Source organism: Alosa sapidissima, chromosome 2, assembly GCF_018492685.1.
Source record: "Alosa sapidissima isolate fAloSap1 chromosome 2, fAloSap1.pri, whole genome shotgun sequence".
Classification (NCBI taxonomy): domain Eukaryota; kingdom Metazoa; phylum Chordata; class Actinopteri; order Clupeiformes; family Clupeidae; genus Alosa; species Alosa sapidissima.
In genome coordinates, this window is record NC_055958.1 from 24,222,613 (window position 1) to 24,248,790 (window position 26,178).

Sequence of the window (26,178 nt, forward strand, 5' to 3'; positions counted from 1 at the left end):
ACTGAGTAAATGTGTTCAGACAGGGCAAATATTATAGAGACAGAGAAACAGTAGAATCGTTGCATATGAATGGGGTGAATTTTTGCGTTTCAAATCAATTCACAGAGTGGTATTTTGTTGTCAGGATGTTAAATCATTGCTCCCGGAGTGAATTAATTTGATGGAAACTAAAATCGAACAACTAAAACAACAAAAGTATAATGCTATGCAAAATGTAGGTGAATGAGTTCCTTTAAACAAACAAAGAAATAAGTATAAACAAAGAAAACATTTTACTGACAGCCTTACTTTCTCAAGTTATCGTCACATTTTCCATCATCTAAATTTGAAAAAGGTGCTTGCATTTCAATTTCCTGGACTGTCACTGGCAGTTTGTGTCCATCATCGAAAGACCATAATTTGTTTTGCTTTGTTTAGTTTTTTTACAGCCGCATTAAAAATAAACCGAAAGAATGATACTCCCCTAGCCAAGCAATTATTTGTTTTGACAAGGCATTAATTCGTGAACATGCAATCTCACATTTACAGTCGCATGAGAGCTGAACATGATCCACTGGTCTGTGCCTTGTGCAAATGGGAAAAACTCCTCATCAATGAATGGAGTAGCCTATCTGGAGTGTATCTCTGATGACAAAAATTAATAAAGGAAATAGCACACTGGTACTGGTGTGATCACGCCAACATGCCAATTTTGCATCAGATTAGTTGGGATGTAGACTCAACAATGAATGGTTGATTTTGTGTTTATCAAGCGAATCATCTATCATCAACACCTAGTGGGGGTTGTGAGGATATTAGATCTATGAGCTTATCAGGGTCGCCATTATGGATCCGAGAAAAAGCCTGTGGAAAAACTGATAAATCAACTACTACAATCCATCACAATTGACTGTTAATGACATGTCAATATTACTGACTTAAACAAAAACTAGGCTTGTTTCATCCATTCTATCTAAACACCCAGACAAGCTTCAACAACTGCCCCTGTACAAACAAGTCAGAATTTGAAAGAAAAAAGTTTACATACCACCCACCACATGGGCAGCTTAAGTACCGCTACACTGAAACGCAAACTAGCACCGTAGCAATACTGAAAATAATGAGCTTCTTTTACACTCATAAAGGAGCTGGTGGTGATAAGCTGTGGTGCAAAGTCTCTCACCAGATCGCTTTTAAATAGCGGAACGGGGAGAACAAACACCTGGAGCCCCTTTAGGTGAGAGGACACCACTCCTGTCAGGCGGCAAAAAAGAACTCCTTGTCATCCCGGATTTTAATTGGCTGTTTTTGAGGTGGTTCATCGTCTGCAAGATGAAGAAACCGCTTCCCTTCAAGTGCTGGTGACAGCGGTGTGCTGCACAGGGAGCAAAGAGCATGGAGTGTAGAAGGAGAGACAGGAAACCAGGCACCAAAAATAAATGCTCTGCACAGTCAGAATGCCTATACCAGCAAGGAAAAACATAGTAGCGCATCTGAGCCTCATATCTGCCTCCAGTTCATGAAAGAGTACTCTGCCTTAAAAAAAAAATGTAATTAAACATGCCACCCTGTTGTTCCACCTGGCTGCTTCTACTCGTTAACCAGTTTATGATCAACAATGTGCTAGCGCTAATTCCACCTCCTGACTCCCGAGAGATTTGATAAGGAGGCCAGGAAAATAAAAAAAGCTGTGCTGGCTGGTGGCAGTCCGATGAAATGGCCGGAGGCGGGGGGGGGGGGGGGGGGATTATTCAAGGGAAGGCCTGGTCGCTGAGGCTGGCTGATAACATGGTCAGGGCCCCTTGCATGAGCAGACACCTGGTCCTAGACAATCCTGACGGGCATCCCTGTGGGAAACGCCTTGCTAATCAGCACCAAGCGCACAGAGCCGGTGTTGCCTGGAGAGAGTGTCCAGAGTCCGGGCGCAGCTGAGCTCAAACCTGTTAAAGTAAATTATACAAGCGGACGAGTCTGAGAGAGAGGGGAACCATGGGTGAAATTAAATCTCGGAGGTGACACAAATTCTGTGAGTGAAAGACTACTTTGAAATACCAATATGCTTCAGGTTAAAAACGCACTACTAAATGAAATATCCCGTCTGGTCCATGGATAACTGGACAGAAAGTGGTATGGTTCATACTTCATTTAGGTAGAGGGATTGTTTGCTATCCAGATTCCATTCCTTATTGAAAAAAAACATATTTAAAAAACAATACAATATTTAAAAAAAAATATATATATATATATTATTAAACAATCTGCAGCATATTGTAAAAATAAACTATCACTTGTCTACACTGCCAAAAGCTTTGAGTTTCAGTCAGCTGATCAAATACAAAAGATGAATGAACCTACAAAAGAGAGGGCTGAAACCATGCCGGTCTACATCAAGTAGAGTATTACGCACCAAACAACGATTTTAATTTAAATGTATTTTTAACTTTAATTATATTCTTGCATTGATATGGACAAAAGCTAATTGAACTGTTTCATATGCTTCAGTATACATGGTGAATTTGTATTCACACACTTCTTGTAACAGTTATTTTCAGAAATCATAACTCTAATTTTGTGCACATGCATCAAAGCCAAGAGTGTTTAATTTCATGACTTAGCTGCTCATGTGAATCCTATCCCATCATCTCAAATCCGATATGGCCTACAGGCATAAGAACATTTGCTAGTAAGTCCAAGGCAATCGCAGACGCTTGGGCAATACACCGCTCTAAATCAGTCTAAAACAAGCCTAGCATAATTCAAGAAATCCAAACCTTCAAAGTGGAATTGCATGTCATCCTCTTAAGGGCATTTTATTTATGGATGAAATTTAGCTGGGAAACTACCATCTATCAAGTATATCTGTAGATGGCAAAGGCTTTCATTTGCTGAAGGAACCTTACATGACACTTATGTTCTGAGTGCAACAACTCCACCCAATAGTCAGACATACAGCATCTTGCCAGTTCAACAATGACCATGCCACGTTACCTTTTAACATCGAGGTACATTTATTATCAATGTGCTTACCTGACTGGGGAGTAGCTTATTGGTCTAATATGTTTAGGTCACCAATACTGCCAAATATTTGATACTTAAGTCTAAATGTCAGCACATAATTCTCTCTGACCTTTCAAATTAAGTCCCGAAGTCAACGATGTGATGATTACCAAAGACAAGAATGCCATTGCCCTTGTATAAAAACACACACATTTTTAATATCCACGTCTTATTACTTCATTTAACCTTTAGCAGATATTACAGTGTTAGGGCATGACATTAAAGGAAATAAACCAAATGTCTGGAATTCAACCTTATAATCTTAAAAAACGCTGTAGTTGTGAGAAATAAATCTTATTACTAATTTGAAATAAAATACTACAGTATGCTCTTTCTGGTCCAAAAAACGTCTTATTAAAAACTGAACTGGCATATTAGGCCAAAACTCCTTTTTAAGGACCAGCTGCCAAACTGGGGTTTTTGGCCCTGGGTGACAGGCATGCACAGGCTCAGAGATAAGGACAGGGGGACAATAAAGGAGGCCGTCAGGGAGACCCCCGGTCCTCTCTGTTTCAGCCAGTAGATTACCAGAGTTCAGCCAAGGGCGGAGACAGACAGCTGGCATAGAGACTGTGTCTGGGGACAGCTCCAAGAGCATGGGTGACTTCTTCCATTGATCCCACATCTGAATCAGTGAATTGGAGATTACACTTCCACCCATTGATTCCATTCACTGCTGTATCACAAAGGCTTCCCTGCCCCCTAAAAAAAACATATATTTGCTGAATTGTGCCATGTGATGTAACTGGGCATTCAAAACAGTTTTTGAAGCTCTCTCCCGGCCAAACTGTTCATTACTAAAATCAACAAAAAGACAGAGTTTAAAGGCGCTGTCTGCACGAAAGTCTAACTGTACTTTTAAACACAAGCTTTGGATAAGTTCATGCAGTTATTTGATCACACTGATCACTAACTGAAATAACACAGTGGATGCTCTGAGACCCATGCTAAGAAGGTGAATTACTGGCATATAAAAACAAATTAGTGTGGTTATATATTTGCTTTGAATGAATTTTGTTCTGTTCAGCGAAAGAACTGTAAGACAAAGTACACCTACTGACATTTACATTTCAATAGTGTCTCTTCCGCCAGTTCATATCTTCAAGAATGAGGGAAGGATGAGGTGTGTGTTTGGAATAAGGTGAGTTGGCTATATGATTCATGCACGGAGTTGTCTCACAGTTGTTTCACTAAACTGTGGACACCATCTGCCACCATCCTATAATGCAGACCATTACAACATACAACTGTATACTTTTTACTCGGCTTAGGCAAATGAATGGTAATTAATGGCAATAGTCGGCTAAATGGTAATTAATGGCAATAGTCGGCAAAAAATCCAGACAGGAAGGCCTAACCCCCTCCCATATATTCAGTATAATGGTATGACACAAAATGTGTATGAAAAATATTGTGCTTGGCAAGAATGTTTGGCAATGCTACTTTTACAAAAGTGATGGCAGCCCTGTGTGGATCTCTCAGGTATCTTCCTGTGTTTCCTCTGTCCTTTCAACTATCTGTATCACCCTACCACCAGCAAACAGTGAAAAAATTGAGCAACGTGCCAACATGCAATGATATCGCTGTCCTTTGAATAGTTCTGCTGTGACCAGCGCTCACATTACAGGTTGCTTGCTGAGGTGCCTTTCAGATAAAAGTTAAATTAAGAACAATGACATTCTTCAGTCATATTTCTCCAGTACATCCATACAGTGGTCTCCTTGGCCTATCTGTTAAGGATATCGATTCAGCTCTCTATTGGTTTGTGTCTTTATGTCCTATTGCAGAACAAGACAAAAGGTGCCCTTTAAAAGGATTTCAGTTAGAGCAAGGCAGAGGCGCCGATGATGCAGCAGAACAAAAGTGAAATCCTGCTAAAAATTAACTTTTTTTCCACCATCTTGCAAGAAAACTTGGAAAGCACTACAGTAAGTAGATGTTCAGTGGCAGAGTCTCACTCAAAGGCTACGTTCAGACTGCAGGCAAAAGTGGCCCAAACCAGGTCAGACTTTTCAGAAGTAGTGTGAACACTCAAATCTTGCTTAGATCAAATCAGATTTAGAGCACTTCCATTATGTGGTCCTGAATCAGACCCAGGTCTGATTTTTTTCAATGTGGCCGCAGTGTGAACAACTACAGTAAGGCGGATTTGATGCGACTTTTACGTCAATCTACATCGACATTTGCCACAAATTATTATGAAATTAGCTGATAACATTGTTATTGTTCTTTTGCACATAGGGGTCAGTTCGGTACTGCAAACAGTTCACACTGGAATCTGATATATACTGTAGGCCACATTTGAAAAGGTAATGTGAACAGCCAAACAAAAAATCAGATCTGAGCAAAAGATCCAAATTGAGCATTAAGACTTGCGGTGTGAACATAGCCATAGGTTGTTGCTCTTGCCCTGAGTCCTCTCCCATCAGTGCACTAGGTCACTATGGGAGGCAGAGGTGGGCACACCACCCACACACCAGCATGGCTTGGCATAGTCTGCCCAGACCCCCCACTGTGACCCTTCCTGCTAGAAGTGTTGATGAGGGAAGTCAGGGAACACGAGCAAGCAATGATTCATGCCATTATTCATTTTGATGGCCAATTCTACTGAGACCTGTAATTTACTGGACTGCAGAAAGTTTCAAACTTCTCAACTGAATGTGCAATGTTATTTAACAATGTTACTTACCTAAAATCTTCACCTGGAAGCTTATATAAAAAACTGTATCTCAATGTTCTAAACTTCAGGTTTCTCCTGCACAGTCAGATATAGATGGCTTCTTCTTGTGCTCAAATCACAATTCAGGCTTTTTATGTGCATGCCTGTGATTGTATGCTAGGATGAAAATCACAGAAACAGAAATTCTGTATCAAAGGCGACAGTGCCATGTATCACTGAACCCTGCCTGTCTGACCTTCCCTGCTGTTGTGCCTATTACGGTTCAATTAACGCCAGTGGCGTGCTGTGGCCAGAAGGAACAGCTGCCGTGCCCACATGGCAGTGATTCAATAAAGGGCCCCGGCAGGGGGATAGAAACTTGAGTCAACCTCTTGCATAGACCTAGCACAAGGGGATACAAATTGACTCAGTTTAAGCTAAAAAAAAGGGGAGGGGAAATGGTGACCTGTGTTACACAGAGATCTTGGGATATGTAGTGCCAGCAGGAAATATCGCTGAGCTGTGCCATATGGCTAATTGGATTTTAGTTACAGGATTGGATTAGTTACTTTACTTAATTGGTTTCATTCATGGTCCTGAAGCCTGTAGATAAGGTTCAGGTAGATTTTAAAGCACTGAATTGACCAAGGTGTATCTTTCTGGGGTTAATATTTGCAGAAACTTCATCTGATCAAGTATTAACAACAGAATTGGAATTAAAGTATGCCTGTCTCAGACTGCTAAACTATGTTGTATGAAATGTTTGAAGTATGCACAAAAAAGTCCTTATGAACTAAGAGACAGGTAGCTCTACTGAATGGAATGCACTAAATAAAACTATATGAATAATAACCATGCCTTCTGAACTGATTCCTCAGCTTATTATTTATTATCTGAGGGGACATTTTCATCTCAGGGCCACAATAAGTTGCAGGTAATGCAGACGAGTAACTCAATATCTAAGACGTTTCAGAAAAATGAAAATTCTTTACAGCTCAAAAATAAACTCTCTTGCCTCATATGTAAATGAGACCAATCCAACATGCAGTAGTAAAGGCTTTTTTATCACTTGCACGGTAAATTGAAAAATGACATACAGATTTGGAGAAAGTGTGTATGTGAGAGAGTGAAGATAAGGTGAGATGTATCATAGAAAGTACCATGAAGTGAGTATCCTGTACGCCCCAGAATATGTATCTGCAGAAAGCAATTTGAAAATAATCCAGAGAAATATCCATCTTAAATTGATGGTTCTGGATTCAATGTCAGAAACCTCTTTTAGTGAGAGGACTGTCTGTGCCTCTCTATAAACACTAAATTAAAAAAAGTTTTCTTTTTTAAATGTTGCACTATGCAATGCTGTCAATGTGTCCATTTCAAAACACAACATATTAAGTAAAAGTTTGAATTATTTCTAAATCAGTCTAGTCAGTTCCTGCTTTGTTCCCTCCAAAGAATTAAAGACATAGGGCCCTATCATGACATTCTAAAGCGCATCGTCACTCGTCAAAAGCTTATTCAAATTTAGTAGGATGTCCAATCCACATTGGGAGGGGTTTCGTTATCAAACGTTGAGTGCATGGCGCGACAAGGTGTTCCTAAGTTTTTTAATCAGTCATATTGGTGTGTTTGGGGTGTAACATCATTTAAACCAATGAGAATGACATCTGTCATTCCCTTTAACGGCGCAAAGCATATGTCAAATAAATGCATCGGTATTTTGGCATTCAACGGCGCATTTGAAGGAAGCTGCTTGTGAGACCGTATGGAATAGTCATTCCACTAAACAATGCTTTACTAAAACCTAGCATAGGCTTCACGCATTTGCACTCGTCTATTATTTGAACTCATTGGCAAAGTGAAACTAACTTCACCAAGGTGTCAGTCAACGACAAGACAGTTATGCAGTTACTTTCAATATTGACTGACAATGGGTTACCATCGAAAACATAGGCTGAATAAAGCAACACTTACACAAATATTGCTCAAATGACTGAACAAAACAACATTTATCCTGCAGAGGAGTTGCTTATATCTCGTGACAGTGCGTCTTCAGCTGTGCTCCATACGTGTCTCTCGCCTCTCCCCTAATCACTTTTAACCGTCATTACCAATTTGCAAATGATGGTGAATAACTTCTAATCATGAGATGTACAGTATTTCGTAATATCTTTATTCTAATTATGTTTCCCATTGTAATCGTGCAATTTGTAATGTTTTGCATGGACTGGCGCTGGTGTGCGTTCATGAATAATAGAAGGATGGTGCGTGCGCCTGCCAATATGACTGTTGACAATGCGCTCTTAAAATAACATATAAACAACTCGCCATAGACTTCTGACCAGGTGTACAATAGCGATTTTTAGACAATGCGCCAGGCCCCTCCCTAGGTTGCCACACCCCTGGGCGCATTGTTTAAAAAATAAACGTGCAAAATACCGAATTAAACTTTTAAACGAGTTTTACGCCATGCGCCAGTGTGCAAAATACAGCCCCTAGTCCCCTAGTTTAGAGCAAAGTTGCTGACAAAGACAGCAGAATATGCACATTTGCTACACAAAAAATAGATGCTTCAGCGAGATAAAGGTGTGTCAAAGGCTGTATGTGGGCAGAGATACGCTGCATTAATTAGTGGAAGGTTTGGTGAAAGGTCATATATTTTACCTCATATGAGTCTGAGGAGCCCTGTTCAGCATTCTCTGCTTGTGCATGTTCCTTTACAAGCACAAGCATATTGCACGTTGGTTTTGTTTCAGGACTTTGGTAACAGGTCCCAAACGTGTAGGGGGCAATTCCACGGAAAATGGACTTTTTGTCACATCCAAAACACTTTTTGTCAACGCCAGTGAAATGCCTTGGCATTTGTATGATGTGTGATGCTCAAATTTCATGTAATCATTCACATCATACCATGCCATCACATTTTATTGACGTTATGGATGTTGCAAAAAAAATATTTTTCAATGGAATTGCCCTAGGATAAAAGGACACTTTCACTCTTCAATCACCAAGAGATTGAAAATGAAACCTTATGTGCCAACAAATGGTATTTTTGCATTTCTTTTTCCAACTGTTTAGGTGTTGCAAGGATATAGACGGGAGTGGTGTTAAAATTCCTTGTGCTGAAGGTCGGAGATTTCCCACAGTGGCCAACTATTACACAAAATGACGCAGGATACAACGACAGTGCAGTTGGCTGGCGGCAGTCACAAACACACCACATGTTGCACCCAGGATGCGTAACAGCCTCCTTCACAGTACCATAGGCTGCCAGTAGCCTGAATGCCCAACCAAAGAACCAAAGCAACATCACTAACCAAGCAACCTCTGTGCACAAAAAACTGGGGTCATCAAGCTGGCACCTTCCTTCATCGATGTTCGTTGAACCACAACACCTCCAGAAGGTTCAACAAAAATGACTGACGTCTCAGACCCACCCCCCTCCACAATCATGAGGGGTTCCCTACCAACAAATTCTTCGGTCATTCCTTTTTGTTGCGATGGCAAGTACTAACAGAGTCATCCAAAAGAGTCAAATATTTTGAGGTACAGTACACCAACGTGCAGATAATGTCAAGTGTTTACCCTGATTGTGAAACTAGCCATTTGTAGACATACTGGAAAAATCATGATTAGCTATGAACAGTAACCTACCTGAATAGGAAGAGCATAAGATGTGGGTGGCTGTGAGCTACAGTGTGTTCATGTAGATGAATTTGAACACCCTGTCCAACCTGATTGCAATCTTGTTCTGCATTCCACTGCACCCAAGGAAAAAGATCTTTTGTGGAAAATGCACTGCTGTGCACCATTTCTTCAAAGTGGATTACAATATGTGAATAGAAATGACAATGTCAGTATTGTGCATAACAGATGATGTTTATTTACTCATAATTGAGCATTTAATCCAAGTTAGATAAATTACACTACCTCTTTCCAGAATCTTTCAAAAGGGTTAACCTAAAATAAAAATGTATTCTTTTTTAAAAAGCCAAGTATGTGTTAACTTTATGAATATCCAAGATAGATCAATTTAATTAACCCAACACTGGTGTACTCATGCTTCAAAAATATTATACTTATTGCCGGAGCGATAAATCAGACCTAGAAAGTGATGGTTTGTGATTTGCACATCCAAATGTCACCATGCCCATATCCAAAAATTACACCTCTGGTGACTTTCCACTTTATCACCAGAGATAAAGACTACCAGCCCAGGCAGAATAGTCCATTTAAGACAGCCTTTCCGCCATCAAACTAGGGTCCATCATTTTCTATACTTTACTATTTCTACACTACACTAGCAGTAGGAATACTGAATAAGATAGTTGGCATTGCCGAAATTGAAATTGACTGAAATTGTAACTGTAAATTTTACAGGTAACAGTATGGAAATATACCAGTGTTCATTATTATAGTGAATATTATATAGTGAATTAGCTCTGTTAATTCAGGCAAATTTTCTACATTTCATTGTTTTTCACAAGAGTATATGGTCCACACAAGGTCACCTTAGACTGCTACTGCGACATGCTATCTGTTAATAATTCAGAAACAAAAGGGAAACCCATCTAGATTGCGTAGTTGAGGTCCTCAAAACCCTGACAATGCAATTAACATGAGAAACGAGGAGCACAACTTTTAGCCAACATAGGTGCTTTATACTTCACAAAGCTGCTCTATGCAGTCTTGCAACACCTGAGAGGTCCCAACCTCCATCTCACAGCTATGCTTGGAGACCCCTTTTCCTAGTAATTACACCTCCTCCTACAAACTTGGCAGAGTAGAGGAGAGGCCGATTACATCTCACCTTCACTTAACCTTTGGAACCAAATGTGACTCTGCCAGCTCCCCTCTCCTAAAGGACCCCTGCATTACTTAATCAACTGATAATAAAAGCAGATAAAAGATCAGATTCCATTAAATGCTGGAATAAGTCTTCTACTTCCTGTTTGTGAGGAGTTAGTGGGGTTGTATAACACTCGGGCTGGGCAGTAGCTTTCTGAGGGGACGGACTGGGCTCTTAATGAGGTCCTCCGTAAGATGTGGAGTCAGCAGAATGAGGAAATCAAAAAGAGGATGGAGAGAGAGAGAGAGATAGAGAGAACGGACACACACAGCTCCAATAAAAAGAATATATGACAGAAATGTTATACTGTCAGTGTTACCGGGTACATCAGCAGTCACAAATGTGTATACTGTAACTGTCATGTCAAAGCTGACATGTCAAGCAAATCAGCCACAGTGCTTTTAAGAGTTAACAGGTCCTCTTTAAGTGTACATGCACCTTGCACTGAAAATGTCTTTATTAGCAACTCATGATAATGGATGTCAGTGGTTTACTGAGGCTATTAGCATGTTAGGAACCCATTAGACAACACTATTAAGCAGCAAATACACTCACTCCAGATATCAACACACTCACAGTACTGTTCATACAGCACAGTGCTCAAAAACACACTTGAAAACGACTTGAGTAAGAATCTAGGTGTAGTTTTCTTTAATGTGACAGCTCAGACTTTATCGCACATGATGCATGTTTATACTGCATGTACCGGTATATTTTTTATGCATTGTGGTAATAGCTGAATATGCAGAAGACACTGTAGAGAGTAGTCACTGCTTTATAAGGCATGACTGTGTTAATATTGTAGATCATTGCAGAATCATAAAAATGATGATTCAGATATATTGACTATTTCCCCTGAAGCAGGGGCAATACGAATCAATCAAAGAGAGATTTAAATTACAGGGAGGTGAAACAGGAAATCAAGCAACTTGAATCAACGGTGGCAAACTGATGGAGGCTCTTTGTAAATAATGCAACCAAGGCTTGTTGCACTAGGAGAATATGTTGCTGGTTGTGATCAGAAAGGTAATTAAAACTGAACATGCAATGCCAGGCTTTGAACACTGTTGTTTAATTTCTTATATGATTCAGGAACCAATACAAGTCTAATAACCAGGGAATAGCAAAGCTTTAGCTTCATTATCACATTTAGAGGTGCTAAGCTACTGACGCTACTGCATCGTTGAAAAGAGCTGAAGCTGGTGTAACAAAATCAAAAAAACTCTGATCTGACTCTTGACAAGTCGTTAACTACACTGTAATCATTAAGAACCTGTAGCTGAAAAGGTCATTATGGTGAATAGGGATTGACTATAATCCAATTTCATTCATGTTAGATGAGATAAAACCTTTCCCCTTCTTCTTGACAGAAATCCAGTCATGGTTTAATTTTTCAAAATCTTCCTAAACTTTCAGTCCCCTGGCCTTGTTAAGCTGCTATCACATACAAATCATATTATGATTCAAGTACAACTGCACCCTGAAATGAGTTTTCTAAAACTAGAATAGATTATGTGGTGACATCCATCAGTGCTGGTGTTCCAGTCCTGACAAAACTCACATTTCGATTAAAAGTCACCATGTTGTGTATTTTAAAATAGCGCAACATTCTATCTACTATTTTATATAACCCTGAACCTTACAAGCAGGGATGTAGTGGTAAAATAAGAGGTGGGTAAACTATGATTTCTTTGGTCATGGTGAGGTGGACTGCACCATGCGGTATTGGATTTTTTAAAAAAGGCATTCAGAACATGTTTGATGATGTTGGAGGTTATTGTCCAATGTTTATAACAGAAATGGTTCCTAGAGTGTACATATTGTGAATGTTGATAATACAGTGTGAATTTTTAATCTTAAAAGTTACAATTGGTGAATAAACTCTTTTGAGAGGTGGATAAATTCTAATAAGAGGTGGATAAACTCTATTTCTGAAATGTCAGATGTGGATAAACTGCGTTCACTTGCGTCCTGCCTCCACTACATCCCTGCTGACAAGGTCAATGCTGATGTAGAGTCCGCTCTTTGGAATTAGTCTGTATGGGTGTGATCCACCTCACCTAGCCCCTGCCTGCGACTGGGAGTCTCCTTTTAATTTGTTGATCAAGACTCACTGGGGTTTGCTATTGTGTAGTACTGTTCAAAACTATGCAGTGGGTGGAGTTAGGCCCAGAGCTGGGGGGGGGGGGGGGACACTGAAGAAATGGCTACACTTTGCATCATTTAAGAATCTGAAATTAGCATATTCTGGCAGAAACTTCCACTCCCACATTATCAAAGCAAAGACAAAGACTAAACTTCTCAAGTTCATCCTAACATTCGGTAGCTTGTTGCGTCATGAAAAAAGAAAATGAGGAGGAGGACTACTTGGCAAACCCCAGAGCTTACAAGTGAGGAAATGAAACAAATTGACTGCAAAGTTTAACTGGGGAGTTAAAAGATATATAGGATATGTCATGAGATGAACTTGGGGATCATGACACTAACACGTCCAACAGAGAGAACTGAGATTATGTTGGAGCAGTGTTCATTTCATACAACGCATGTTAACATGATTGAGATTTCAATAAAAAATCTTTCTGTTAATATATCTGTACAAGTCTAATGTTCCTACTGTGACACAGTAGGGATCAGATGGGAGGGTGACTTGCTGATTCAGTCAGAGCACTCCTGGCTATTTAAACAGCTTTCATACCTTGACACAGAAAATAATTCGGAAAATTTCTGACAACAACTACAAACGTAAGCAATAAGCCCCGAGAGGTAGGTTACACTGATTCCACACACTGATTAAAACCACCCTTAGCTGTTGTAGAATCAGTGTAACCTACGGACTCGAGTGGCTTATTGCTTTTCTAAAACTGTTACTATAAATACCTGGCAAAGTTTCATAAAGTAAAGGCACAGCAACTAGAAATATAACAAGTTATTCCTAGATAATCATTCTTCCGCCAAGAAATATATTTCCTCTATCTGAATGGTTGCCAAGCAACATCGAGACGCAGCTACTTTACCTTTTGTATCAAGTTATGATAGCGCAGTAATATAGAACGAAATGCGGTCAAGGTGTATGTTTATGCTGCATTTTACAACGGCGTCGAACGTGATTCAGCCAATAACAATCAAAGACCGGAACTATCAGTTTTAGAATTATTTATAATCAGCGTTACAGCGTTATGTTTTTTATTGTTATGAATGCAATGTACACTAAAACATTAAAAGTACTTGCTGTGAATGATGCTCAGTTGTTGCCGTTGCATCTTGCGTCACATTGTGCAATGTTGAATAGGCTTTGTGTTACTGTATGTAATGGTAAATAGATGTGGTTGATTGGCCACTGTGGAAAATCACAAGGAATTTAACACCTCTCCTGTGTATATCTGAAAAGAAGAGGCACATCCGTCCGTTTATGTTATGCCAGATCTATGAGATTTATCAGGGTTCCAGCTCTATGAGATTTTAGCAGGGATTCCAGCACGCACCTAGGCTTCACTGCTGACGGAACCCTCCATCTGGTTTGGTTAGAGAGGAATTCTGGAGGTAGAGGGAAGAGAGACATTATGGAGCACTGGAATGCTACAGCCCTTGAAAAGGCTGGCACCTAGCTGTGGCAGTGGAGTGAACTCACTGAGGGGCAAATCCAATAAAAATGGTAGTGGAGCAACAGGTTCAATCTGTCAGCACCTGATTGTGCCTTCCTCAGATTGAGGTGTGGAGGTAAGCTGAAAAATAACACAATTATTTGTTTCTGAAGCTTTTGCCGTAAAGTCTGTCAAACTCGAAATGGAAACCCCCAAACACTGATGAGAAATAGAAAACAAGATGTCCTCTGAGCGATTACAGTTTCCCCCTGGAATGTACCAGCTTGGACATCAACCATTTTTATTTCTCACTGTGAGACAAGCGCTCGTAACCTCGTTTTGATCTGACCGAGTTCATTTACCTTGCAAAATGACTAATCCCTCACCACCACGACAAATAAGTAGAATAAAATAAATAGGCAGTGTCGCTGTCAAGCCTGGTCAAAGTGAGGCTCAAACTCAACATAATACACAACATTCTTGTCAAGTTCCATTGTTAAGATCACATATTCGGCTCTCAGTCCATTATTTGTATGCTAGTTCTCTTCCATCTGCTGAACTCATACTGTGTGTGTCCATTCAGCTGTTTCCTTTAAACAAGAGGAGTGGGAGGATATTGATATTTTGAAAGATAATGCCACCAGAGGGCTGGCATCTGCGGCTTTGATGAATGAGGCCTTAAGGCCAAGGACAGCATTACACAAAACTGCCTCAATCTGTGCCTTGCATGTGAAGGTGGATAGAGTAGTGCTTCTAACCAGGCAGTGCACCTTGAGATCTGAATGATATGGCAACAATTGTACTAAGGTGGCAGTGGAGATTATTTTATCATCAATCTGATTTTGGTGGGTGCTACACATAAAGTAGCTCTGGCAATTAGGCAAATCAGCCTATTATTACCTGAAAAAGATTTTCGTTTTAACCCTGTAACTTTGTAACTCATGAGAACACATATTTTCAAGTATTTTACCAGAAACATTATTTTTAGAGCTGGCTTTGTGCAAAAACCTTATACTATTAATATGCATGTAGGCAAAAGCTAAAGTTGACCACATGGATGAAAAAAGACACAAGGACAATGCACAAAGTGACTAAACTCCATGCCAAGTCTCCAGTGTTCTAATCAATCCAAAGGTGGTTTACTGTATTGTGTGACCTTAGAGTGTTTCAAGCAGATTAACCTGAGCTAAATGACAGTCTCCCCATTTGCCACTGACAAAGGAGCTGAATCACAATCACAAGACACAATAATCTAGATTCTGTGACACACCATCTGAAAAGGGGCTGACCTATATTTCTTGTGAAGAAACTTGTGAACTTGTGAAGGTCAGAATTTTAATCAGTCCCACAAGAATGACACTAAACTAAGTCTGTCTCCCACATGATCCTCATTGTTACTATTTTTCACAAGAGCAACTAGGTCCACATCCACATAATGCATTTTACTGAGCCCAATGAATTCAACCGAATGCTTGCAATCTCAAAACCAAGATGGACCAACTCATTTCCATGCCCTAACTCTCTGCTTTAATAGGTTACCGTCTATGTGTGTAACTGGTTATTTTTTCCATTTTCTTGCTGTCCCCTTCTCCCTCTAAAACACACACACACACACACACACACACGCATATGCACGCGCACACACACACACACACACACACACACACACACACACACACACACACACACACACTGACACTTGTGCACACACACATAGTGAAAAAGGAAACAATATCAGAGCAGTAAAAGTCAAGTTAAGACAGTCTGCCAAATGTGCATGGTGGTGTATTATTCAATTCCGACATATTTTCAAAGAGTAGCCTGGTTATACTGAAGCTATTTTCTTTCCAGTCTATGTACTTTGGAGTTTTATGGGCAGGTAATGTATCATTAGGGGAATTCAACAGCAGCTCATAAAATTCAAATAGCAAAGAAAGAACATAGAGATAGCCAGATCTGCACCACCCAAGCAGTCTGTCATAAACTTCAGGATAATTGAAATGCTGTTTTTGGTGTCCTTCACATGCAACCTGTGAGTTCTGTGGCAGTGAAATTATTAATATGACACTGTATGCAATGAATTTATCAAGACTCAAACTTGACTACCTCACGCTGCTGGCTTAACAGGGCCCAGATCATAAAATCCAGATCATTATGCACCAAGGAGATGTCTGCCCAAAAGAGGGAGGAGGGGTGGCTCCAGTGAATCTTTGAGCTATTCAGCATTCTCTCCCAACAAAAGAGCAGTTAGAGGGTCTTTGTGGAGGGAACCAAAAATAGCCAGAGATTGGAAGGACGGAGAGTGTATGTCTTCCATTCTGGCTGGCTGCATCAGCTTCCTGCTTCACCCACAGCCTGGTATAATTAATCCCTGAATCACTCGAGCAGCACTGAGGCAGGGAGAAGGTTCCTAGCACATGAGCATTACGGGAGTGTTGAGTCAAGTGCTCTGCTGAGATGGTGGGTGCCGCGTCTGAGCTCAGAGAATCATTGTGGGCTTGTCTTGCTTGGAAATGGAGCATTGTACTGTAATGTCTGCTACTGTATATGGCAAATGGGCTTTATATAGCACTTTTTTCGACTCCTACTCCACCCAAAGCGCTCACATTCACCCGTTCACACACACACACACTGATGGCGGATGCTGCCATGCAAGGCGCCAACCTGCTCATCGGGAGCTTTGAGAGAGTTAAGTGTCTTGCTCAAGGACACTTCGACTCTACCTTCTGAGCCACTGCCGGTATAAGATCAATCACGATGTTTCTCAGACATTCCAATGAACACAGTGTCAATACTGAAGAATACCCAACTGGCAAGAGATAATTGGGTTTATGGGATGAGAGTTCAGCTTTTCTCCAACAAACTCCAAAACTCCACGTGTTTCTGAAGTAACATTGGATGCGGTTGTTTTTGTTTTTCACGTATACTAAAACAGGTGAATTAACTATGAATATAAACACAATTTAGAATTTATGTCAAGCACTATGTTGGGTCTAATGCTCAATGAACAGTCATCATCTAGATCTTTAGTCTCAGCATACATTTTTAACAGGTAGACCCTGAGTAATAGGAAAACATCCTGTTATTAATCATTCATGGATGTCGATGTGTTGAGAATGTGTTGTGAATGTTTTGACAGATGATGTACAATTGAATACACAACAGTTCATGAGCTGAGCCGCCTTAATTGGAATGACATGACCTCAGGCGAACTAGAGGATGGGACATTACTTCCCCAAAACTCACAGGGCAGAAAGTTATGTTCCACATCTTCTGAAACAAAACAAAACAAAAAAACTCCCCAATGCTACGGCTATGGCACTCCAACACGAGATAGCAGCCAGTAGTAGAAGTCATTATTTTGTTGTTTGGAGGCAGACAGACTGCATTAATTAGATGCAAAAGGAGCTGTGGAAATGCATATTGTGGCGCAGCAAATGTTAAAGAGGACAGCGAGAGCCATCACACAGTCTGCTTCTGGGTTGATTCTGATGAAATAATGAACTACCAGGGGAGCCTCTCCTGTACTAGGCGGCACACTGTATTTTGAACAGGCTGTGTCCCAGCCAGCCCCTCATGCTATACCGATCAGGCTGATAATAAACAGGTTTGGAAGGCACAAGCCTTAATGCAATCACCATAAACAAATGTTTCTTACAGCAGTCGATCCCCCTATCTCTCGAGAACCAACACATCTGCTGCACCTCAGAAAAGGCTAATAATTTTCCCAGAGTGCAACTCTGCAACTGCTGTCCCCCAACATCCAGCCTTGTCAGTCATCTATATTTGGCAATGTGATTCAGACCTATTTTTTTATTATTTTAAAAGCACCAAGGCCACATTCAAAACAAGACCAAATTTCTAATACATCAGCTACTGCACAAATTAAAGATGGGTCTCCAAGTGTGTGCCTGCTTAAACACACTGCCCTCCACCAGTTCAGCAATGACAGGACGCCTGAATGTTTGAGGACAAAACAAGCATGTTCCCAAAACTTCGAAATACTGCAGACCCAAAGGCCGAGAAATTTCTGGATAAATAACTCAAGGACGATTCTGAATGGACGACAAAAGCCCTCAGACGTTCCCTTAAGTCTTATCTTCTTAAGTTCTTAAACTGAATGCGTGTCAGTCATTTTACTCACACAGACGTTGAGAGATGCGAAGAGGGACACAAATATCCCAAACCTGATGGGTATTAGGAACTTCAGAGAAGTAGCGTTAACTGGAGGAATGTAGCTGCAGAAAGTTCCCGACGTGCTGGTTTTATCAGTGGGCTGGGAATCTCTCATTGGAAATCTGCTCACATCACAGAATCTCTGAAAGCATGAAGGTAGAAAAAGATTCAGATGTGGAGCCGTGTGCATCTGCCTGTGTGTGGGTGGGTGGGCTCCTGTTTACATAATTATGCACCTCCTGAATTGCTGCTTAATAATAAAGGTAATTAACAGATTGAAAGATATGCCACAGTCAGACAGACATTAAAATCGAAGAACAGCCCTATTAATAGCTCAGTAGCTCAACTGTGGCCATCTTAAAATTGCAAAATTCAAATTAAATTGCTATTGAGACTCAAGACTCAGGTCACAATACTACAACCAAACAATACTGGATTAGTATTGCCTTTATGTATACGGATAAATGCAGTTTTCTAAAATTGAGAGATTATATGCAAAAGCAAGCAGCCCTGACCATCCCCTGAACCGGTTCTTCACCCTACTCCCATCTGGACGCACTGCACTAAACAAACTCCTGTGACAACCATCCATTCCCCCTATTCTTTTGTGTTTTATGTTGTCTGCACTGTCCACCTTTTTGCTTGTATTGTGTTGAGGAGGGAGGGAAACTGGGGGGGGGGGGGGGGGGGGGGGCGTATGGTTTGTGATATGGTGTGTGTTATGTTATATGTCATATGTGATATGTATGAGGCTGTGTATATCCTGCATGGAATGTAATGATGTGTGTGAAAAATAATATCCTTATAGAACAATAAAGACTCTATACAAGCAAATAATAATTTGACTTAGAACTGTATTTATGCATATATAGCTTTTTAGTAATATGATATGTAATATGCATAAATATGTGATGTAATATGCATACATTTTCTGCAAGAGAACTGCATATATATATATATATATATATATATATATATATATATATATATATATATATATATATATATATATATATATATATATATATCTGCACATCACTACCTTGACCATTGCATCAACAAACCATTTTCATGGCCATCACATTGACAGTCTTGCATTCAAAAGGAAATAGGTATATCCCCTCAGGGCAGGAGTGTCATTAAGAAATATTGACTGAGATTTATGACTGGATAGTGACACGCACTGACTAGAAATATGTGCACGCAGTTGGAACAGTTGAACATCCTGTGCTCGCCTGTCTCAGAGAAGTTCGCCTCAAAGAATTATCATATCCAAAAGAAAGGGGAAAAAACAAAAGAAAAGAAAAAAAAAAAAGTCAGACAACCGGGTGTCAATTTTTCGTCTGCCAACCTGTTGACAGAAGCTGTCTCTCCTTCAGGTTACAGTCAGACTTGGTCTACTTTATGCTATTTACTCTGACATCTCAATGACAACAGCCAATGAATATCATTAGACAGGGGAGACTAATTAGAAAGTGAACATGACTGGAAGGGGGAGGCCTCGTCCCTACATCCCCTGCTTAATATTACCTATTACGCATTGGGAGGCCTGCTTTAAATACTGTCCTCTGTGATCCAGAACTAATGAAGGTTGAGGGAAGGTGAAGCAGTGCAGTGCTCTCAACGTGAGGGGGTGAACACACTGCTCTTCACACTGGTCTTTGAAGCTATTCTGTCTGGCTCACTGGAAGGACTGGTGCTCCAGAGGGGATGTAAGGCATGGCGCTTCAGAGACACCAAAGAAATGTAGTGGGCATGAGCCTCTGACATTAGCATACCAAACCAACAGGAGACTGAAGTAATTGAAAAGCATGAGGGCTACTACAGTACGTGCCTTGTAGAGTCTGTGTGCTGAGTGTGTGACCGTCTATGACAACTCTCTCCCATACACACACATAAAGACACACACACACACACACACACACACACACACACACACACACACTCACGCATTCAAGCACACAGACACACACGGTAAGACATAAAAGCCTACATATCAGTGGTCCATCGCTTAGCCAGAGATGACCTTCAAAAGATGTGTATCTGTGGCACCACTGCCCTCAATGTCAGTGGCAGTAATGAGATCAGGGAATCACTAAAGCCCGTTTGCTGCTCCCACCAGCATAGCCCTTCCAGCACACAGCCGGGAGCCACAGCGACGCACCCCCCAAAAGACTGACCGGCCAGGTCTCGGCCACAGATGCCCAGGTCTCCTGCTATTAATTACCTCAGCTGGGTGACACACTGACAGGATATAATAGGCACCCATCCAACCCAGCTCAACAGTGATGGACAACACCCCAATCAGCATTTGCAGGGGGGGGGGGGGGGGCAGTGACACCACAAGGGCAGTGGGTCACATATCATTTCAGCAGGCCTCCTAACCGAGTCACTCAAAGACGGAGCAAGTATGTGAAGACGCATTTAGCAATAAAGCGTCTTTGTCTTCAAAGCATAATATTCAAACCCAGTGAAAGGGTTGAATTTCATTTGATTTATATCTGTCTGTTAATGTTAATGTAGGCAAATTGTCTGTGCTAGACTGTAGAACAAATGTCACATAATACCACAGTCATGTCATTTGCCTTTCATTGCAAGAGACAATACTGCAAAGATGAAAGTGTCTTCAAAAAGGCCACAACATTACAACAAGCGAGGCGTTATTTTGGCAGTGATAAACTACTTATTTAGAGGTTCTGGCCTTCCACTAAAGAACAACCATTTGGAAGTGTATGCGCATATTAATATTTTATGCACATCCATTGCCTTCATATTAAGGTAACAAGCAAATCTCTAGAGCTTATCTCCTCCATGTCCTTCAATTTTCAACACCAGTTCATGGTATGCCTAATCAAGTTATTGTCCAGCATCTACAAGCAGCAATGAATTGATATTCTCAGTTATCGTAGACTGCAATTGACTGTGAAAGTAACATTTTTGAAGACTGAAATGTACAATTGTACTATACTAGAAATCTAGACGCACCCTAGCGCAGGGCTAGTCTAGCAACTCTCCGTTGGCTTGAGAGCTCGAAAAATTAAACTTCTATCAGGCCAATCAAATCGTGTATAGAGTCGTTAGGCAGGCTTAACATAATGATTGATGGCAAAGTTGCAACGGTTTGGCTTGAATTCCCTGCTACTTGAAAACAAAGAAGATGGATGTTGCTGTTGGCGAACAGTCGGACACGAGTTAAGTTTACTGTAAGTTGGCAAAAGTTTGAACTAGCCAACTAGCTCCGCTGGTGGGAAAACGCATGGGACTCATAGTGCTGTCCTATTGCGTGCAGAGGGAATTTGAAAGACAACCGATTATCCCGCCCCTCGGACTGAGCACTGCGAACGGTGAGTGCCCAGACCCTACATTTTAATGTGGGTCTGGCTCATCAGGCTAGTACTATACTACATTTGCATTCAAAGACTGCTCAAAAGACACTCAGTCATTCTGAAGAATCACACTTTGATATTTCGATTTTAAAGGTCAAATCCTGTTAGGGAGACATACTATGTCTGTGAAATGCAATGCAGAAATTGAGTGGGCCTTCAAATTATACATTTCTTTCGTGTGATATTCAATGTAATTGTATCTTGACAGCCACACATCAAGAGAAACTTTAAATGTGCAACTCTCTGAAAAGTCAATGGGCGGAAGAGATTACAGTTTGTGCCATCTCCTCTAATGACTAATGGACACTTTCATGCATGCAAAGGTAGACCATGGCTTTTACGCAGACACAACTTATACCATTTCAGGGGAACAGCTCTCAGAAATGCTATTGGTGGAGACAACGTAACATTAGATGCATAGGTATAGAATATCCGAGAGAGGAGGAAACGATCAAATGCCTGAACAAGTCAACCATTCAATCAATAAAATGGGTACTTCAGTGTTTGCAAGGTGTCCTAATGGACATACGAGGGGAAAAATTGTGTGGGTTGAAAATCACACACTGTGGGAGATCACACTGAGTATTTTGTGGTGTCTCGCACCTTCACCATGCCACGTGTAACAAATCAGGTCCATTTGTCTCTGCAACTCCCCCATGCATCTCAGTCATTCACCAAAATAGGACTGGAACCACATGTTTGCTGTTCAGCAGATTGGCTGTTAATTGCTGTCTTCTAATCTTAAAACAAGTGGTTCATGCATCACAGGCAACCTATTGGTAAGGGTATATTTCATTGGTGCCATTTCCCTCTGAGGAAACACAGTTTGCAAATACAAGAAGGTGGCATCTGTTTGAGATAGCAACCACCACACTGAAACCTTATATTTCTACATCCAACCTCAAACCAGTGAGGAAATTTGAGATATGGTCCACTGAATGTGACAAACAACCTCATAAAACAGCTCATAATTTTATCTCCATCTGTCAATCAATAGTCTGACTAGGATTCAATTAGTGGCCTGCATGGGACATAAAAAATAAAAAGTACAATGCGGGTCATGTGACCGACACAATACAGCCAAGCAGACCTCTTCTATTTTGGAGGTTGATTCACCACACTACTATGCCTGAGTCAGAGCACTCTGTCTTCTTTATTCAAGCTATTCAAGGCTGAGGATGTGCATCAGTCTACAATGCCCATTACTCTCCCTGCCTGTCACACCTGGGGCGACTAAAAAAGCGAGCCTTAAAAAAGACAGAGTGGCACTGTCATACGGAGCCCACTGAGGGACAACAAACTCGGCTCTGTTTTCCTAACCTCTAATTTTGCCATTAGTGGAGTAATGTAAAGTAAGCTATTAGTTCTAAGAGTCATACAGAGCACAGATGTAAGTGAAAATAATTATTCCTGCTCCTCCATGTGTACAGTCTGAATGTGTAATTGTTGGTCCTTTCCTTACTTTCCTAACAATTTGAATTGACTAGGGCCTTATAATATTGATTGTTTAGCTCATAAACATGTCTAACACACTAAATAAACGTGTGGTCCTAACACATAAATACTGTACCCATAAATGTCTATAACTTCATCACACTGACTGTATTAGACTGCTCAGAATGTTGACAGTATCACTACTTAATGGCAAAGCAGTATATTTGTTCTGACAGGAAGGTGCCTCAAGCAGTTCGATTAATTGAAAATAGAAATGGTTGATTTTCAGTTCATATTTTTATGTACAGTAGGCTCAGTGACACTGAATAATTAATACAGATACAAGTCTGCATGTCCAGCTTTTCATTTAACAAAATAAACTAATTGTCTCATTTCATAGTACCAGCTTTTCAATAACATTTAAGCATCTGGTAATCAGCTTGGTTTGCTTGGGGCTATTTTACATTACATTACATTACATTACATTACATTTGGCTGACGCTTTTTAACCAAAGCGACTAACAACATGGTAAACAGTAAGTTTTAGAACAATTCTCACAATTTTAGGACAGTTTAAAAAAAAAAAAAAAATTTCGGTTGGAGTTCGAATTTATTGCATGGCCTCAATATACCAATTAAACTGGGTGCTGACAGAAAATGACTACATAGCCGATGGTCTCTTGCTATTTCCACCTGAGTCTTTTGCTTCTGATATAAATCACTGTTACCAAACTCACATTAAAACAAAGGGGATCCTAGAGAGACTTCTGGACACATCTGTTCTCTGTAACTGGACACCAGCACTTTGGCATATTGACTTTATGACAGAACAAGGTCTCTGACCTCCAATATGAATTACAATGACGCAATCCAAAAATAAAAATTCACTATGTCTTAGGAATGAATAAAATGCAAAAAAATAAAATAAAAGTAAAGCCAGTAGACAAAAAGTAAAGCTAGTGGCATTACCTTATTTCTAGCAGTAAATAGGCATTTAACTCAAATTCAAAGGTTTATCAGACCAAAGTAATATCACAATTTCACATGAGTAACTCAAAGCAATAAAAACTTCTGATTCTGAGTCTAATTCTGTGATTAAGTCATTAAGTTATATCTTACAGTAACAGTAAAATCTTCTCTGTGGTGAAAGCATTCTGCCTTTGTGTAAGAAAACTCATAAAAGACTTCCCTTTACCTACACACATCTTTGCAGAGTTAATGTTCCATGCACACAGAGTTACAAATAATGGCAAAAAGCATCCAAGAAGGGGAAAAAAATGCCTTCTGCACATTCACAAATACACATGCTATGGGCAATCACATCATATTCAAACCCAAAAACACACACAGGCAGTACAGCTGACTAGACCAAACATTATGGAGCTGACTCTCCTAAGCCTACCAACCATGACATGTCCAGAACAAAAGGGCTGCTCCACAGCTGGGACAAACCACAGAGCAAGCAATGGCAATATTTCTGGCCTTGACAAGAGGATACAGGAGAGAGAGAGATGAAGAGAGAGAGAGATGTAGAGAGAGAAAGAGAGACAGAAATTAAACTGTCCACGAGGCTGTTGTATTCCCCAAGAGCCAAAACCATAGAGCTACGGATTTAACATCCCATCCGCTCAACCACAGGCATCCAGACTCCTGATCAGCCATGACCAATTACCTGGCTGAGTCCCGGAACACCTGGGCTGCTCGCCGCTCAGCTCCCCCATTGGCCGCTGGGTGACTTCATTCATTTAGAGCTCCACCGTCATCTATAATTCATGCGCTTGGAAACAACTGGGCTCTGTACCGCTGCCACCGCTGCATGTGCCGCTTCTCACATATATAGCTTCCACCTCCCACTACCTCCTGCCACGCCGCGTGCCTCCCAAAGTTGCCATAATCTCAGTATCAGTGCAGCGTCGGCCAGAGAACTTACATAATCGCCTCCTTGGACTCACTTGGGTCACCCGAAACTAGGCTTACACTTAGTACATCCAAGCATCAGATACATATGTTTTTGTGTCTACAAGAATAAGAAGTGCATAACACTTCGCCACTACTCCTATCAAGCAAGCCAGAGAGATTAGATAAGGAGCACATCCAAGGAGGCATAATATATATCTCCAAGCGTAACTGTAAATCTCTCTGCAGACAGAGGAGAAAAATGCACACAACTTACCTGATGTGATGTGGTTGCCTTGGACCGCTGCTCTCTCTGTGCGAGTGTGCGCGTTTGTGCGGGAGGGAGATACAGCGAGCAGGAGCAGACGAGAGAGAGGGAGAGGGACAGATAGGGCGAGCGCAGCGTGAGGCGAGGGAGAGGGAGAGGACAGCAGCTGCCGATGTGACAGCCCAGCGCTCATTGCACTCTTTTTTACTGAGAGACGCTCCGGCTCCTGGAGGTGGTACTTCTCAGCCGAATGACATGTGCTTCTCTCTTTAAACTCATTGGCTAAGAGGGATGATTTCTATTTAGCCAGTCCCACTGTCTCCAAGTAAGCCCCCTCCCCTTCTAAGCACACACACGCACGCACGCACGCGCACACACACACACACATGTGCACATACTTCTCCCTTCTCCTCGTCACCTTCCTCCCCTCCTTCCTTTTTTATCTAATCTAATATCTCCCTTTCTCTGCCGTGCCCCTCTCTCTTCTATCCAATACCACTTGTCTTTGTTTTAAACCAATCCCTCCTATCCCAAACTACTCCTTTTGTCTCTTCTCTCCATCACCAAGGGCAACAAGGTCTCCTCTTTTGCACACAATTGCTTTTGCATTGTCTGTTTTACCAATAACTACTATTCTTTTTCTACTGATTGCTTCAGAGTTCATGTTAGCTTTTAATGTGGCACCTTTTTTATTTAGAATGTAACTGTACTTCAACCTACTGCTTCCTTCTCGCAGTCATTTTTGAATGACTTTTGGAAAGCAGAACTAGAAAGCGAGAACAGCACTCAGCTCAATTGACCAAGTTATTCCATTCTTATGATCTGCTTTATGAAATGCTTTTTGGTCCTCGACTTTTTCAATAGAATCTCTCTTATAAATAACCTTTACATTT

General features: G+C 40.8%; 1 protein-coding gene across 3 annotated transcripts in view; it reads right to left on the reverse strand.

Annotated features, from left to right (window-relative positions):
• The window catches only part of thsd7ba (thrombospondin, type I, domain containing 7Ba), a 134,661-nt gene extending 109,205 nt beyond the window's left edge, over window positions 1-25,456 (reverse strand). For all 3 annotated transcript variants that reach the window (XM_042084244.1, XM_042084243.1, XM_042084242.1), the window contains exon 1: window positions 25,295-25,456. The gene's annotated coding sequence lies outside the window, so the exon portion shown is untranslated. The remainder of the gene's footprint in view (window positions 1-25,294) is intronic.
• Between the last annotated feature and the right edge of the window lie 722 nt (window positions 25,457-26,178).